This window comes from Leucoraja erinacea, chromosome 4, assembly GCF_028641065.1.
Source record: "Leucoraja erinacea ecotype New England chromosome 4, Leri_hhj_1, whole genome shotgun sequence".
Classification (NCBI taxonomy): domain Eukaryota; kingdom Metazoa; phylum Chordata; class Chondrichthyes; order Rajiformes; family Rajidae; genus Leucoraja; species Leucoraja erinaceus.
Window position 1 is genome coordinate 68,849,912 of NC_073380.1, and position 6,000 is coordinate 68,855,911.

The window sequence follows — 6,000 nt, forward strand, 5'->3', positions numbered from 1 at the left end:
TCCTCCCAACTCCCTAAATCCTCCCTTCAGGACCTCTTCCCTTTTTTTACCTATGTCATTGGTACCTATATGTACCACAACCTCGGGCTCCTCTCCCTCTGATTTCAGGATATCTTGGACGCGTTGAGACACGTCCGAGACCTTGGCACCAGGGAGGCAGACCACCATCCTGGTCTCCCGACTGCGTCCACAGAATCGCCTATCCGACCCCCTAACAATAGAGTCCCCAATTACTATTGCCCTCTTCTTTTTGTCCCTACCTTCAGGAGTAACAGGGCCTGTCTCTGTGCTGGAGGCCCGTCCGCTCTCGCTACCCCCGGGCAGGCTGTCATCCCCATCCGTACTCAAACAGGAGTACTTATTTGCAAGGTGTACCGACATTGGAGTACTCACTCGTCCCTGCCTCTGCCCCTTACCCTTCCTCAGCGTGACCCACATGTCTCCCTCCCGTGGTTTTGGAGTGACCACCTCCCTATAACTCCCCTCTATGACCTCCTCACTATCCCTGACCAGACAGAGGTCATCGAGCTGCTGTTCCAGGATCCTAATACGGTCCCTTAGTAGCCCCATCTCGCTGCACCTGGTGCAGATGTGGATGTCTGGAGGGCCATCCGACACCATGACCTCCCACATCTGACATCCAGAACAGTACACTGCTCTGACTGTCATTCTCCCGCCTTACCCTGGATCCGATACAAGTATAATACAATAGAAACTGCTGGGAGAAATCAGCAGGCATCTGACTCACAACAGCTGCTCCCTCTTGACCTTTAAACTGCACCTTAATTAAATAAACAAAAAGCACTGTACCTTTAATTCGCTGTACCTTTACTAAAGCACTGTACCCTTAGCTCACTGTACCTTTAGCTCACTGTACTCTTGGCTCACTGTACCTTTTGTCTTTCCAAAATGAATTTAAAATCATTTATGTTCTATTTCATTCCAACTGATACAGTTTGGTCATTCACCCTTTAATACGCATCTTTAAAAGTTTGAAGGACGGGGCATTGGCAAGAGATCAGAGGCACCCTAATTTTGTTTTGCAAACTTTATTGTGTTATCTTGTTCAGTGTCTGCTTTGAATGAAAACCATTGCTCACAATAAGTTTCCACTTTCCAAATTGACTGCCTTAATTTTGCTGCAGGTTTAGTTTAGTTTAGTTTAGTTTAGAGATACAGTGTGGAAACAGGCCCTTGGGCCCACAAGTCCGCGCCGACCAGTGATCCCCGCACATTAACACTATCCTACACACACTAGGGACAATTTACTATTTTACCAAGTCAATTAACCTATAAACCTGGATGTCTTTGAAGTGTGGGAGGAAACCGGAGTACTCGGAAAAAACCCACGCGGTCACGGGGAGAACGTACAAACTCCGTACAGACATGCACCCATAGTCAGGATTGAACCTGGGTCTCTAGCGCTGTAAGGCAGCAACTCTACCGCTGCTCAGGTGAAACCTGAGACCATACGCCGGCTCTCAGCTCTGTTTGCATGTGTTGCTGCTCACACAGGGACACACTGGACAACTTGGGTACACAGTTATCCTTGAGTTATCCTTGAGCTCTGAGCCAGATCTGCCAGACAATGCTTGCCACTGCATGCTTGCACAAAATTATATCGATTTATCTTAATTTCTACACTACTCTACCTTGGCCTGCCATGAAAGTTCAGCCACAATTTGCATATTTACTGCTCCTCCAACACCACTTGCCAGTTTGAATCTCAGTACAAACTTCCAAACTCACAGATGGTTTACAAGCAAGAAGAGCTCAGACACTTTCCCATGAATACACTGTAGTTTGCACTGCCTAAATTTGCTCTTTAATTAAACAAATCTTATCATTCAGTTGCATAATGAGAGTTGATAGATTACAGATGAGTAAACCAGCATGGATTTAGTCTGCATAGCTCATGACAGCAGAAGCTGCCATTGCCATTGCCATTGTCTGTGTTAGTTACAGATAGATGTGTGAGTTTCACATGGATAAACTGTTCTTGCTCTGGGATTATTACCTTCTTTATTGGTGCTGTCAGCCATTTTCCTTTCAGTACAGATTTGAAATTAACTGATACACCCAGAAAAGCATTTATAAAGAGAACTGGTGCATTACTGTGCCTTCAAGTTAAACCACCTCTTCTGTGAAATATTTTGGACTAGGTTCATAAGCCATTAAGACAAAAGCAGAACACCCATTATTCTGGTGATCACTGTACATTAGCTTCTGTGCCTATAAGTTTGCCTGTAATGGAAACAATTCAATGTGTGCAGAACATGTAACACACATGTTCCGGGACATGTCGTGATATAATTCAGACTAGAATGCTTTGTTCAGGGGTATGAATTACATAATCGAATAGTTTTTTCTCTGTGCAGTGCACAGGTCTTCTTGCTTATGACGTGCACAGCCTAAAGTTGTAGATCAAAGGTAGTCATACAGACCAGGACTGCAACAGTTCCGGGTGGATGGCTTTGATGCCACCAGGGAAAAGCCTCAGTGGGCAGTCATTCACAAAGTCTGTCATCTACCAGTTATGCAGGTGAAGGGCTGTTCTTGCATGAAGGGTGCGGATTCTGTTCAGGGTTAGCCATTGCTTGCGATGGAAGTTAAAACCCAGTGGTTTCACTGTGGGGTCTGTGAGGAACTCTCCGTTGGTGGTGCTGGCATCTTTCCAGGCTTTGCGCCACTCAGGCTTGGAGTGCACTGGTGGAAGATCGCTTGTTTAGCATGACGGCGGATGCATTGCCCTTCATTACACAGATTAATTGGGATTGTTGGCTGCCATCCATTCATGGCTCAGTTCATCTTGAGCTTCCTCGCATGATCAACCAACAAAAGGTGGAGGTGAGCAACACACTGAGCCTTACCCATGGTGATGACACCATGAAACATTATGGACTGGCTCAGCACATCCTCAGTTTTACCACAAAGATGGCTAGTAGAGGAATGAATAGAGGAGGTATACATGTACCACCAATGCTGTGGAAAAGGTCAGATGATGTTTTAAAAATGTTTTTATTATTTTATTTATTTTTTTATTATTTTATTTTATTATATTATTATATCATTTTAGTTACATTCAATTTTTAAATTGAAAAGCTTTAATATTTTTACTTTTTTCACTATTTAATCATTTAAATGGTCTTAGGCTTAGTTTTATTATTGACACGTGTAGCAAGATACAGGGAAATGCTTTGTTTTGCATACTATCCAAACAGATCAGATATACCATCCATAAATGCAATCGTCAAACTCCAGTACAATAGATAGAGCAAAAGGAATGATACAGAGTGCAGAATATAGTTCTCTACATTGTAGTAACATAGAAACATAGAAACATAGAAATTAGGTGCAGGAGTAGGCCATTCGGCCCTTCGAGCCTGCACCGCCATTCAATATGATCGTGGCTGATCATCCAACTCAGTATCCCGTACCTGCCTTCTCTCCATAGCCTCTGATCCCCTTAGCCACAAGGGCCACATCTAACTCCCTCTTAAATATAGCCAATGAACTGGCCTCGACTACCCTCTGCGGCAGAGAGTTCCAGAGATTCACCATTCTCTGTGTGAAAAAAGTTCTTCTCATCTCGGTTTTAAAGGATTTCCCCCTTATCCTTAAGCTGTGACCCCTTGTCCTGGACTTCCCTAACATCGGGAACAATCTTCCTGCATCTAGCCTGTCCAACCCCTTAAGAATTTTGTAAGTTTCTATAAGATCCCCTCTCAATCTCCTAAATTCTACAGAGTATAAACCAAGTCTATCCAGTCTTTCTTCATAAGACAGTCCTGACATCCCAGGAATCAGTCTGGTGAACCTTCTCTGCACTCCCTCTATGGCAATAATGTCCTTCCTCAGATTTGGAGACCAAAACTGTACGCAATACTCCAGGTGTGGTCTCACCAAGACCCTGTACAACTGCAGTAGAACCTCCCTGCTACTATACTCAAATCCTTTTGCTATGAAAGCTAACATACCATTCGCTTTCTTCACTGCCTGCTGCACCTGCATGCCTACTTTCAAAGACTGGTGTACCATGACACCCAGGTCTCGCTGCATCTCCCCTTTTCCTAGTCGGCCACCATTTAGATAATAGTCTGCTTTCCTGTTTTTGCCACCAAAATGGATAACCTCACATTTATCCACATTATACTGCATCTGCCAAACATTTGTCCACTCACCCAGCCTATCCAAGTCACCTTGCAGTCTCTTAGCATCCTCCTCACAGCTAACACTGCCCCCCAGCTTAGTGTCATCCGCAAACTTGGAGATATTGCCTTCAATTCCCTCATCCAGATCATTAATATATATTGTAAATAGCTGGGGTCCCAGCACTGAGCCTTGCGGTACCCCACTAGTCACTGCCTGCCATTGTGAAAAGGACCCGTTTACTCCTGTGTTAAAGAGGGAACTGCAGATGCTGGAGAATCGAAGGTTACACAGAAAAGCTGGAGAAACTCAGCGGGTGCAGCAGCATCTATGGAGCGAAGGAAATAGGCAACGTTTCGGGCCGAAACCCTTCTTCAGACTGATCAGGGGTGGGCTATCTCTGGACTACACTTCTTCCCACCCTGCTTCCTGTAAGGACTCCATCCCCTACTCCCAATTCCTCCGTCTACGCCGTATCTGCTCCACGGATGAGGCGTTCCACACCAGGACATCTGAAATGTCCTCACTATTCAGGGAACGGGGGTTCCCCTCCTCCACCATAAATGAGGCTCGCACCAGGGTCTCTTCCATACCCCGCAACACTGCTCTCTCTCCCCATCCCCGCACTCGCAACAAGGGCCGAGTCCCCCTAGTCCTCACCTTTCACCCCACCAGCCATCACATACAAAAAATAATCCTCCGTCAGTTTCGCCACCTCCAACGTGGCCCCACTACTGGCCACATCTTCCCACCTCCCCCCATATCTGCCTTCCGCAACGACCGCTCCCTCCATAACCCCCTTGTCAATTCTTCCCTTCCCTCACGGTCCACCCCCTCCCCGGGCACTTTCCCTTGCGGCCGCAGCAGATGCAACACTTGTCCCTTTACCTCCCCCCTCAACTACTTTCAGGGACCCAAGCAATCGTTCCAGGTGCGACAGAGGTTTACCTGCATCTCTTCCAACCTCATCTATTGCGTCCGCTGCTCTAGATGTCAGCAGATCTATATCGGTGAGACCAAGCGGAGGTTGGGCGATCGTTTCGCCGAACACCTCCGCTCGGTCCGCAATAACCTAGCTGACCTCCCGGTGGCTCAGCACTTCAACTCCCCCTCCCACTCCGCCTCTGACCTCTCTGTCCTGGGTCTCCTCCATGGCCACAGCGAGCAGCACCGGAAATTGGAGGAACAGCACCTCATATTCCGTTTGGGGAGTCTGCACCCCGGGGGCATGAACATCGACTTTTCCCAATTCTGTTAGCCCTTGCTGTCTCCTCCCCTTCCTCAGCTCCCCTGCTGTCTCCTCCCACCCTCCAGCCTTCCGGCTACTCCTCCTTTTCCCTTTCTTGTCCCCACCCACCCCCACCCCTGATCAGTCTGAAGAAGGGTTTCGGCCCGAAACGTTGCCTATTTCCTTCGCTCCATAGATGCTGCTGCACCCGCTGAGTTTCTCCAGCTTTTCTGTGTAACACCCGTTTACTCCTACTCTTTGCTTCCTGTTTGCCAGCCAGTTCTCTATCCACATCAATACTGAACCCCCAATGCCGTGTACTTTAAGTTTGTATACTAATCTCTTATGGGGGACCTTGTCGAAAGCCTTCTGGAAGTCCAGATACACCACATCCACTGGTTCTCCCCTATCCACGCTACTAGTTACATCCTCGAAAAATTCTATAAGATTCGTCAGAGATGATTTACCTTTCGTAAATCCATGCTGACTTTGTCCAATGATTTCACCACTTTCCAAATGTGCTGCAATCCCATCTTTAATAACTGACTCTAGCAGTTTCCCCACTACCATGGTCCCTGGACAAAATCCAATGTGCAATGGAGGTGAATTGGATAGTATCCTGT